Source organism: Phyllobates terribilis, unplaced genomic scaffold, assembly GCF_046119375.1.
Source record: "Phyllobates terribilis strain yellow unplaced genomic scaffold, ASM4611937v1 Scaffold_7__3_contigs__length_470593459, whole genome shotgun sequence".
Taxonomy (NCBI): Eukaryota; Metazoa; Chordata; class Amphibia; order Anura; family Dendrobatidae; genus Phyllobates; species Phyllobates terribilis.
Window position 1 is genome coordinate 387,112,795 of NW_027362767.1, and position 12,615 is coordinate 387,125,409.

Consider the following 12,615-nt stretch of genomic DNA (forward strand, 5'->3'; position numbering starts at 1 on the left):
CAGGGCAGACCTTCTACCATGCGTTTTTAATGCGTTTCCGCAGCTGCAAAAACGCTACAGAAACGCATTAAAAACACATCGTGGGCACACAGCCTTACAGGGTAATATATTTCTCGGCATTATTGTTTACTATATCTATTTTATATATCAACATGGAATGTTACTGAGTAACTCTATGGAGCCTGTATTGTCCAGTAGACAGAGCTGGAAATTCCAGACAGACTGTGCAACATGACCCTGATTTCTTTCCTGCTGCCAACTGAACTTTGTCCTTTGGTGCTTTATGAGTAGTGAATATGTGTGTGATGGTGATGATGGTATTACATCAGTCACTGTATTTTCAGGGAAGATACAGTAAGCCTCATCCTCATCACGTTTGGTAATTCTGGTAAGGTACGTGGTGGTGACATCTGCTTCTTTTTATGCAAAAAGTGAAAGTTTGTTGCAGGGCTAGTAGCCACTTGAAAAAGTCTTATTGCTCTTAATAAGTAGAAAATAGATTTTATTTATTTTATTTTACTCATTTATATAGCGCCATTAATTCCACAGCGCTTTACAGACATTATCAGCACTGTCCCCATTGGGGCTCGCAATTTACATTCCCTATCAGTATGTCGTTGGAGTGTGGGAGGAAACCGGAGAACCTGTAGGTGACGCGCCCCCTGGGCCATGTTGTTAGGGATACCCGGAGCCGGATCAGATGGGGGTTGTAGTCTCCGAGTGGCGGTGACCCGGTCCGTGCCCAGGGTGTCAAGCTCAGTGTGTGGCAGTCCTTATGATGTTACTAGATGTTCTTTTGTGTCGACTACGCCACCCGTTGAATTGCGGTCAATACGGCCGCCGCTGCAGCAGGGTCCACTGAGGCTGGTGATGTGTGTGCAGCTTAGGTAGTATAACCCCCAACGGGAGGGGTATAGCCTCAGGGGGTCAGCCGTGGAGGATGGTGGTTGTGAAGGTGCAGCAAGGAGACTCAGAGGCATAAAATGCAGTTCCAGGGTTTTACTTACTGGTGTTGCTCGGGTCACTGTGTACAGCAGTGACCACCCAAGCCGTGCTGCGTCCACCAGGTCCTGGACTCGGTCAACTCCCAGGCAACTCCGGAGTGTGGTCCTGAGCTCCTTTCTGTCTCTCCCTTCTTCTGGCCGTTACCACCAGGGATCCACCTAAGTCCGGCTCCCTCGGGCCTCTTGTTGGTCAAGCCTCCTCTGGGCTCCCTGACCCTATTCTTGGTCTGCCTTCCGGGTGGATTTAGTGGGTGATCGTGGCAGATCCTGCCCACGACCTCCGGTTCCTGGCTAAGGTGTGCTGTAGCCTCTGCCAGCTTGGGATCCGGTACCCTGTTGCCGACCCTTCACCCTATTAGCTCTCTTATGGGCTCTTGGGGTCCCCTCTGCGCCTCTGGGTCTCTCTCTCTTCTCCTCTGCTCTGCTTCTCAGGTTACACTCTGACAGACTGACGTCTCACAGACTGACAACTGACTGACTGACTGACCCTGATCTAAGATGGTGCCCTCCTTATATACTCCCTCTATGTGTGAGCTCAGGTGACCAGCACCCAATGAGCTCCTAGCTTTACCCAGGCTGCTCCCCCTATCTGCCCCTACACTACTGGGATGTTCCACCCCCCTCCCACTCCAGCCAGGAACAGACACTGTCGTACCTGCACATTTCTCTAGTGGGAGTACCATCGGTCTGTTCCCCGGAAATGGGATGTGTGTAGTGCATGCAGCCTACTAGCTCAGTTCCACACTCCATCCTTACCCGGGAGTGGAATATCACACCTCTGGGTTGAGGTGCAATACCCCTGTAGCAGCCGAATCCTCAGGGTGCTACATAGGAAACCCACACAAACACGGGGAGAACATAAAAACTGCAATCATTTGATAGATACTTAAAATAAAAGATATTGGAGAGCTTTAGAGTCCATTTAGGTCTCTTCGTCAGTTGTGATATTGATTCCATGACTGTTATCTATCATTTTCTTCCTCTTATTGAGAGCAATAAGAGTATTTTTGGGAATGTATATGAAATTGTTGCTGCAGATTTTTAAGGTGATGAATTTTGCAATCAGCCGTTCTATTAGAAACTTAAAAAATATATATATCCAGCTATAACCCAATCATGTGCATCTGAAATGTATTAAAAAGTACATTTATTATGCAAAAAACATTTGTATCAGACATGGGGCATAAATGGCGCTCACTGATGATTTTATGTGGCACTCTCAGTTTTCTGGGGGGAATGTGTGACATTATTTCTCTTTTTGTGCAACAATATCATTTTTATGTAGAGCATGTGTATGGCACTAATATTTTTTGTGGGACATTTGTGCAATAACATCATTTTTATTTAGGGCATTTGTGTGGCACTATTTTTTTTTTTTTGGGGGGGGGGGTTCTCTGTTGCTCAGGTCTGGAGCATAAGCCCCAAGACTTATGTTTTGCTCCCACTCTTCCTCAACCACCAAAAAAATATAACATCACATATAGCAGTGATATCTCTCTGAGTACAGATAATTTAGTAGTTCCTAACTGCAGTCCCATGTAAAGGTACATATAATAGATGGTGATAACTCTCTGAGTACAGATAATGCATATGTTTAACCTGCAGTCCCATGTAACACTACAGAGAGCACACAGGTAATGCAGTAGTCCCATGCAACATCATAGATTACACATTGTGATAACTCTATGAGTAAAGATAATGTAGTAGATGTTACTAGCAGCCCTATGTAACACTACAGATAACAAACAGTGATAACTCATTACAGATAATGGAGTAGATGTTATCCTCAGTCCTATGTAATAACACTAGAGGTAACACTTACTGTAGTGATAACTTAGTTCAGACAATAGTAGTAGTAGATGTTACCTGCAGTCCTATGTAACACCACTGATAACACACAGTGATAACTTAGAACAGATAACGGGTAGATGTTAACTGCAGTCCTATGTAACACTACAGATAACGAACATCAGTAACTTTTTGAATACAGAAAATGTAGCAGTTAACAGCAGTCCTATGTAACAGTATAGTTAACACATAATGATAACTCTCTGAGTACAAATAAAGCAGTAGATGTTACCTGCAGTCCCATGTAACATCAGACAGAACACACAGTGACTACTCAGTATAGACAATAGAGTAGATGTTACCTGCAGTCCTATGTAACATTACAGACATATTAATTGATAACTTAGAACAGATAATGGAGTAGATGTTACCTGCAGTCCTAGGTAACACTACACATAACACTTAGTGATAGCTCAGTACAGATAATAAAGTCGATTTTACCTGCAGTCCCATGTACACTATGTACACTATGAGGACTCTCTGAGTACAGATAATGTAGTAGATGTTGTCTGCAGTCCTATGTAACACTAAAGATACCATTTACTGATAATTCGGTGCAGATAATGGAGTAGATGTTACCTGCAGTCATGTGCAACACTGCAAATAATAGTAATAACTCTCGGAGCAAAGATACTGTAGTAGATGTTACTTGCAGTCCTATGTAACATCACAGCACACAGGTAATTTTGATTTTATTTGGAGTCCTAAGTAAAAGCATGGATATCATAGAGCAGAAAACGACAACACCCAAAATACCATATAACATAAGTGAACCTGTCGTTTCAAATGGAAGAAATGTAGCTAGACTGCTGCCGCCAATGTGTGCAAATTAATGAATCTAAGCGCTTCGATGCCAACAACAGTGGAAGAGTCCAGTCTGATAAGTGAAGGTTTATTAGTCAGGAAATGCAATATCCAATAGCTCCGGAAGGATATCTACTTTTGTGTTCTGCATTATTTATTGTTTTAGTTCAGTCATTTGGCAATACATTACCAGAACTTATCAATGAAGCGAGATGTGCGAGATAGGTGCGAGATAGGTGTTACTACAGTATCTCATAAACTGTGTGTTACATATTTTTTGAGGTTGCAGTTCTTTTTCATTTTTTTTTTCTTTTCTTCAATTGTTTTATCATATAATAGTAATAATGTTTATTATTTTATTATTTGATTTTTCTATATAAAATCTTTTAACCAATATTACATTTTTCTTTGTGTTAGAAAGAGTCTTGCAACCTTCTGTGTTGTCATTTTACCACACTCCTATTGACCATGTAATAAAAGGGAGTAAAACTGCTAAGAGATAGAGATACTGTAGCTCAAATCACAGATGTCACTTGCAGGTCCTGGCTGCATGACACAGCTGGCACCCATCATATTAAGAAGTTTCCGTTTCTGAGCCCACTCCATACAGTTGAAATCAGAAGTTTACATACACTATATAAAAAGACACATCTGCATGTTTTTCTCAATATATGACATGAGAAGAGAATAAACCTTTCTCGTTTTAGGTCAATTAGGATTACCATAATTTTTAATATTTGCCAAATGCCAGAATAATGAGAGAGAGAATGTTTTCAGGCATTTTTATTACTGCAAAGTCAAAAGTTTACATACACTAAGATTACTATGCCTTTCAACAATTCTGGACTGCCCATATGATGATGTCATGTGTTTGGAAGCTTCAGATAGATTTTTTGGCAACATCTAAGTTAATTAGAGACACACCTTTGGTTGTAAGTCTAAAGAAATCATCTGAAAGGCCACTCTGCCAGGAAGAAGCCATTACTCCAAAAGAAACATAAAAAACGTTTCATGTTTGCAAATGCACACAGAAACAAAGACCTTAATTTTTGGCGACATGTCCTGTGGTCTGAATTGAATTTGGGAATAATGACCATCGTTACGTTTGGAGGAAAAAGGGAGAAGCTTGGAAGCCTAAGAACACCATCCCAACTGTGAAACATGGGGGTGCCAGCATCATTCACGGCCCGCATTTTCTGCTATATCGTTATGTACTTAGTATTGGCACTGATAGTGTATTTACTTGATGAGCTTGATTCAGATACTGTATGATTGTAACCAGCTAGGTTCTGGTACTGTATGCATGTAATGACAGAGCTTGGTTCTGGTACTACATGTATGTAATGAGCTTGGTTCTGATACTGCATGAATGTAACCAGCTTGGTTCTGGCACTATATGTATGTAATGAGCTTGGTTCTGGTACTGCATGAATATAACTAGCTTGGTTCTGCTACTGTATGTACAGTTAGGTCCAGAAATATTTGGACAGTGACACAAGTTTTGACATTTAGCTGTTTACCAAAACACAATCAAGATACATTTATATAATCAATATGGCTTTAAAGTGCAGACTCTCAGCTTCAGTTGAGGATGTTCACATCCTATTTGGAGAAAGGATTTAGGAATGGCAACTCTTTAATATGTAGGTTGCTCTTTTTCAAGGGAACAAAAGTGTAGTGCCGGCGTCCCTGCCCTCTGCTAGGCAGGGACGCTGTTCCCCTCACCGCTCTGCTCCGTGCCCGGCGTCCCTCTCCCGCTCTGCTGGCAGCGCGCGCTCCTTCCCGGCCACTGTGCTTAGGGCGCGCGCGCGCGCCCTCCCTCCCTCTTGAAGGGGCCGCGCGCGCCGTCCTAAGGAGTCCCCGGCCAATGGCCGAGGACTTTACCATATATAAGGCACCTCCTCCAAAATGGAGGTGCCCGAGCAATTTTGTTGCACCGTTCTACTCTGCTTCAGCCCTCAGGTCCCGTTGCCAGTTACCTGCCAGTTACCTGCCAGATTCCTGCCAGCTTGCTGTCCTAATCCTGCCTGATTTCCTGTTACCTGCCTGCCTGCCTGAGGTCCGACGGTCTGCCTTACAACTCCGGTCAGTCTGTCTAAGGACCAACTTGCCCGCTCACCTGGGAGCGCACATCAGCTACCTGCCTGCTTGCCTGAGGTCCGACGGTCTGCCTTACAACTCCGGTCAGTCTGTCTATGGACCAGCTTGCCCGCTCACCTGGGAGCGCTTCTCCGCTACCTGCCTGCTTGCCTGCCCGGAGGCTCCGCTGTCACGTGCTGTGACCACCAGCTATTCCAGAGACTCTTGCCCGCTCACCTGGGAGCGCTTCTCCGCTACCTGCCTGCTTGCCTACCCGGAGGCTCCTCCGTCACGTGCTGTGACCACCTGCTATTCCAGAGACTCTCGCTTGCTCACCTGGGAGCACACATCCTCCATCTGCCTTGCTAGCCTACCTGGAGGTTCAGCCATCACAGGTCGTACCTACCCTTTACCTAGAGACTGCCCCGGTCACTTGCCGTGACCTCCAGCCTGTTCTTCCAGAGACTGCCCCGGTCACTTGCCGTGACCTCCAGCCCGTTCTTCCAGAGACTGCCCTGATCACTTGCCGTGACCTCCTGCCCGTACACCCAGAGACTGTCCCGGTCACCTGCTGTGACTGCCTGCCTGGTCGCCACCCGCTCCCTTACAAGGACCGCTCCCTTGTATAGTAGCCCAGAGGTTCCGCCTCCCAGACCCGTTACAGTTTGCTCGGGCCATGGAACCCGGTGGCACCCAAGCTCCCTCGCTCTCGGACCTGTGTCATGAACTGTCCCGTCAAAGGTCCCAACAGGAGTCCATCCTGGGTCACCTGCGGAATGTCAATACTCGCCTGGACACTCTGACTGCTCCACCAACAACCTCCGCCAGTGCCATGTCTCGCAATCCGGCAGCTCCGCTGTCCACTAACACCATGATATCCTACCCCGGACCTCGGCTTTCTGCACCTCCTCGCTTCGGAGGCGACTCAGCCCAGGCTCGGGGCTTCATAAATCAGTGCACCCTGCACTTTGAACTATTGTCCCACCAGTTTAACTCCGACCGAGCCAAAATTGCATTCATCATGTCCCATCTCACCGGGGAGGCCCTGGCCTGGCTAAATCCTCTATGGGAGAGAGGAGACCCCCTGGTGTCCAACTTGCCTGCTTTTCTCACGGCTTTCCGGAAAGTCTTCGACGAACCCGGACGGAAGACCTCATCCGCATCATCGTTGCTACGCCTCCGTCAGGAAAGTCTCACCGTGGGCCAATATGCCATACGGTTCCGTACCCTTGCCTCGGAGCTGGCCTGGGATAACGACGCTCTGGTTTCCGTCTTCTGGGAGGGTCTGTCCGGCCGTATTAAAGATGAACTTGCCGGTCGGGACATTCCTACCACTCTCGATGACTTAATAACTCTTGCCACCCGGATTGACCTACGGTTCCAGGAGCGTGCCAGAGAGGTCACCCGTGAGAGGAGGTTACCACGTCTAGCTCCTACTTTTCAGAAACCCGTCACTCCTTCTGTCTCTAACCAGGTACACCCTCCTGAGCCTATGCAGGTCGACCAGACCAAGATGGTCAAGACCCGTCAGGACTTACGCCGTGCCGAGGGGACCTGCTTCTACTGTGGCAGTAAGGAGCACCAGATCCGTGCCTGCACGGAGAGGTCGGGAAACGCCTGTGTCTAGGTTCGCTCAGAGAGGTCCACCTAGACAAGAATAAATCCTCTCCATCCCTGCTGTTGTCAGTTTCAATCGTCTACGGGGAGAACCGTTATTTCGAACGAGCCCAACTGGACTCTGGAGCAGCCGGGAATCTTATTTCACAGTCCCTGGTAGAGAAATACCGCATCCCCACCAAACCTCTGGCTGTACCCTTGTCTGTTGCTGCCGTGGATGGGGGGCTCTTACCACGCCCCATCCAACTCATCACCGAATCCATTACTCTGCAGGTGGGAATGCTGCATTCTGAAAGTATCTCCTTCCATGTTCTGCCTGGACTCTCTCACGCCCTCTTGCTAGGCCTACCTTGGCTCCAGAAACATGCACCCATTCTTGACTGGCAGACCGGAGAAGTCCTTCGCTGGGGACAGGGCTGCCATAAGACCTGTCTGGTTCCCGTTCATCCCGTCCATCCTTCTCCTACCCCAGCTAATCTACCTCGACTTCCGATTCCTTATTGGTCTTATGCTGATGTCTTTAATAAAAAGGAGGCAGAGACACTACCCCCTCATAGACCATACGACTGCCCTATCGACCTGTTACCTGGTACTTCTCCTCCCCGTGGGCGTATTTATCCATTATCCGCTGCTGAGACCCGGTCGATGTCCGAATATATTGAGGAGAATCTGGCCAGGGGATTCATCCGGAAATCTACCTCCCCGGCGGGAGCAGGCTTCTTTTTCGTCAAAAAGAAGGACGGCTCTCTCCGTCCCTGTATAGACTATAGAGGCCTTAACCAGATCACGGTGAAGAATAAGTACCCCCTTCCGCTCATTCCGGAGTTATTTGATCGTCTGAGGGGGGCTAGAATCTTCACCAAACTGGACCTCCGTGGGGCGTACAACCTGGTTCGTATCCGTCAGGGGGATGAATGGAAGACGGCATTCAATACCCGGGACGGCCACTATGAATATCTGGTAATGCCCTTTGGCCTCTGTAACGCTCCTGCCGTCTTTCAAGAGTTGGTCAATGACATCTTCCGGGACCTTCTCTACTCCTGCGTAGTGGTGTACCTGGACGACATCTTGGTCTTCTCTCCGGATCTCCAGACTCACCGGAGGGATGTTCGTCAGGTCCTGCTCAGGCTCAGGCAGAACCATCTCTACGCTAAATATGAGAAGTGCCTCTTTGAGCAGACCTCGCTTCCGTTTCTGGGCTACATTATCTCTCAGACCGGCCTACAAATGGATCCTGAGAAACTGTCTGCCATCGAGAAATGGCCCCGACCAGAGGGGTTGAAGGCTATTCAACGGTTCCTGGGCTTCGCCAACTATTACCGCCTCTTCATCCCACACTTCTCTTCCCGGACTGCCCCAATTTCCGCGCTCACCCGTAAGGGTACTAATCCCAAAGAGTGGCCGCCCGAAGCAGAGGAGGCCTTTCTTTCCCTAAAACAGGCCTTCTCTTCCGCCCCGGTGCTGCATCGCCCGGACGGCAACAAGCAGTTCTTCCTGGAAGTTGACGCCTCCTCCTCTGGAGCCGGAGCGGTACTTACTCAAAAATCATCTTCCGGGAGAATGGTAACTTGTGGCTTCTTCTCCAAACTCTTCTCCTCTTCTGAGCGCAACTATTCCATAGGAGACCGAGAGTTATTGGCCATCAAGCTGGCGTTGGAGGAGTGGCGTTACCTACTCGAGGGGGCTCTTCATCCGGTAATAATTTACACTGACCACAAGAACTTGGCTTACCTCCAGCATGCCCAGAGACTTAACCCGCGCCAAGCCCGGTGGTCCTTGTTTTTTGCTCGCTTTGATTTTGTTCTTCATTTTCGTCCGGCTGACAAAAACGTCAAAGCAGACGCCTTGTCCCGATCCTTTCTGGTGTCCGATCTCGAGGAAGAACCTAAACATATCATCGATCCCGCCAGAGTAATGCAGGTGGCTCCCGTGAGTCTAAATCGTCTCCTTCCCGGTAAGACGTTTGTTTCAGTACCTGATCGGGAGAAGATCCTACACTGGGGCCATTCGTCTAAACTAGCTGGCCACGCCGGTCAGAAAAAGACCCTCCAGCTTATTGCCCGGTACTATTGGTGGCCTACCCTGCACAAGGACATAATAGACTTTGTTTCTGCCTGTGTGTCCTGCGCCCGCAACAAAGTCCCGAGACATCTGCCAGCCGGACGCCTCCTTCCGCTTCCTGTACCTGCTGCCCCCTGGCAGCATATAACAATGGACTTTATAACTGATCTCCCCGTCTCTGCCGGTTGTACGGTCATTTGGGTGGTCGCTGACCGCTTTTCCAAGATGGCTCACTTTATTCCCCTGCCAGGCCTTCCGTCTGCACCTGAGCTGGCTAAAGACTTTATCCGCCACATCTTCCGTCTTCATGGCCTGCCCCTCCACATCGTGTCGGATCGTGGGGTACAGTTCACCTCACGTTTCTGGAGAGCCACTTGTAAACTACTAGACGTCACCCTGGACTTCTCTTCCGCTTACCACCCACAGTCCAATGGTCAAGTGGAGCGGATCAATCAGAACCTGACCAGTTATCTCCGGCACTTCGTTAATGCCCACCATTCTGACTGGGTGGATCTCCTACCATGGGCCGAGTTCTCTTATAATAATCACGAGAGCGAATCCTCCTCCAAATCCCCGTTTTTTGTAGTCTTTGGTCAGCATCCTCGGATTCCTTTGCCTGTCTCCACCTCTGTGGACCACCCGGCTGCGGAATCTCTCGTTAGCAAATTTTCCTCCATATGGGAGAGTACCCGGTCCGCACTCCTTCTGTCATCCGAGCGTATGAAAAGACACGCTGACAAAAAACGCCTGGATCCTCCACAATTTCGTCCAGGAGATAAAGTCTGGCTCTCATCTAAATATGTTCGACTCAAGATACCTTCTTACAAGTTAGGGCCTCGGTTCATCGGTCCTCTGGAGGTCATCAGTCAGATCAACCCGGTGGCCTATAAATTGAGACTCCCGGCCAACTTACGGATCCCTAACTCCTTCCATGTATCTCTCCTCAAACCCGTGGTGCTTAACTCTTTTTCCAAGTCTACAGGTACGCCTCCTGCTCCGGTTTCTGCTGAGGACGAGTTTGAGGTAGAGAACATTCTTGCCACCAAAAGGGTAAGAGGAAAGACCTTTTTTCTGGTAGATTGGAAGGGGTTTGGTCCTGAGGAGAGAACGTGGGAGCCCCGGGAGAACATCCATGCCCCTCTCATCCTAGCTAAATTTCTATCTGGTCTAAAAAAGGGGGGGCCTAAAGGGGGGGGGGTACTGTAGTGCCGGCGTCCCTGCCCTCTGCTAGGCAGGGACGCTGTTCCCCTCACCGCTCTGCTCCGTGCCCGGCGTCCCTCTCCCGCTCTGCTGGCAGCGCGCGCTCCTTCCCGGCCACTGTGCTTAGGGCGCGCGCGCGCGCCCTCCCTCCCTCTTAAAGGGGCCGCGCGCGCCGTCCTAAGGAGACCCCGGCCAATGGCCGGAGGACTTTACCATATATAAAGCACCTCCTCCAAAATGGAGGTGCCCGAGCAATGTTGTTGCACCGTTCTACTCTGCTTCAGCCCTCAGGTCCCGTTGCCAGTTACCTGCCAGTTACCTGCCAGATTCCTGCCAGCTTGCTGTCCTAATCCTGCCTGATTTCCTGTTACCTGCCTGCCTGCCTGAGGTCCGACGGTCTGCCTTACAACTCCGGTCAGTCTGTCTAAGGACCAACTTGCCCGCTCACCTGGGAGCGCACATCAGCTACCTGCCTGCTTGCCTGAGGTCCGACGGTCTGCCTTACAACCCCGGTCAGTCTGTCTATGGACCAGCTTGCCCGCTCACCTGGGAGCGCTTCTCCGCTACCTGCCTGCTTGCCTGCCCGGAGGCTCCGCTGTCACGTGCTGTGACCACCAGCTATTCCAGAGACTCTTGCCCGCTCACCTGGGAGCGCTTCTCCGCTACCTGCCTGCTTGCCTACCTGGAGGCTCCTCCGTCACGTGCTGTGACCACCTGCTATTTCAGAGACTCTCGCTTGCTCACCTGGGAGCACACATCCTCCATCTGCCTTGCTAGCCTACCTGGAGGTTCAGCCATCACAGGTCGTACCTACCCTTTACCTAGAGACGTGACCTCCAGCCTGTTCTTCCAGAGACTGCCCCGGTCACTTGCCGTGACCTCCAGCCCGTTCTTCCAGAGACTGCCCTGATCACTTGCCGTGACCTCCTGCCCGTACACCCAGAGACTGTCCCGGTCACCTGCTGTGACTGCCTGCCTGGTCGCCACCCGCTCCCTTACAAGGACCGCTCCCTTGTATAGTAGCCCAGAGGTTCCGCCTCCCAGACCCGTTACAAAAAGTAATTGGGCAATTACTGAATCTCATAAGCTCTGAATGGGCTTTTCCTTCATTAAGCCATTATTAAGTAGATAAAAGGTCTGGAGCTAATTCCAAGTTTGACATTTGCATTTGGAAGCTGTTGCTGTGAACTAACAACATGTGGTCAATGGAGCTCTTAATAGAAGAGAAACAGTCCATCATTAGGCTGAAAAAAAGAAATCCATCACAGAGTTAGCATAAAAGTTAGGAGTGGCCAAATCAACAATTTGGTACATTCTACAAAAATAGAGAGCACTGATGAGCTTGGGAATTCTAAAATGTCTGGACATCCATGGCAGACAACAGTGGTGGATGATTGCAGAATCCTTTCCATGATGAAGAAAGACCCCTTCAAAATATCCACCCAAGTTAAGAACACTCTCCAGGAAGTAGGAGTTTCAGTATCTAAGTCTAACATAAAGAGAAGACTTCATGAGAGCAAATACAGAGGTGTAACACGGGTACTTTAGATGCAGTGACACAGAAACACAGAGCAGCCAATACGGGGTTAATAAACAGGGGGGGTTATAAGAACAAGGTAAATCTCCACGCAGGGAGCAACAAGGAAAATATGAGGGGAAAACAAGGAAAATAGCAGGTGAAAGTCTATAACTAACAGTTCACAGTCTGGCAAGATGTAACAGAGCCAAACCGGTTGTAAACATTAGTTTGTACACTTAGCTGACTCTGGCTCCTCACAAGGAAGTCGCCAGTGGATGCAGGTGATGATTTCTTCAGGCTTCCCCGCCCAAACAATGCTCCGTCTTCTGGCGGCAGCGGGCGGTCTCCGGTTTTACCCGCTGAGCCCCTAGTCCATAACACGGCACCTCACGTGCCTCGGCTCCACGGACCCTGTGTCCCTTGTCTCTATAGTCGGGCTTGACTCCTCCGGTCCACTCCACCTGACTCCTGCTCCCAGTACTC

The 12,615-nt window shown here is 49.1% G+C and overlaps 1 protein-coding gene across 4 annotated transcripts in view; it reads left to right on the forward strand.

Annotated features, from left to right (window-relative positions):
- Positions 1-275: 275 nt before the first annotated feature.
- The window catches only part of LOC141154941 (cytochrome P450 2F3-like), a 335,736-nt gene continuing 323,396 nt past the window's right edge, over positions 276-12,615 (forward strand). For 2 of the 4 annotated variants that reach the window (XM_073641507.1, XM_073641509.1), the window contains exon 1: positions 276-393. The gene's annotated coding sequence lies outside the window, so the exon portion shown is untranslated. The remainder of the gene's footprint in view (positions 394-12,615) is intronic. The other 2 variants (XM_073641511.1, XM_073641510.1) reach the window with 2 other exon arrangements.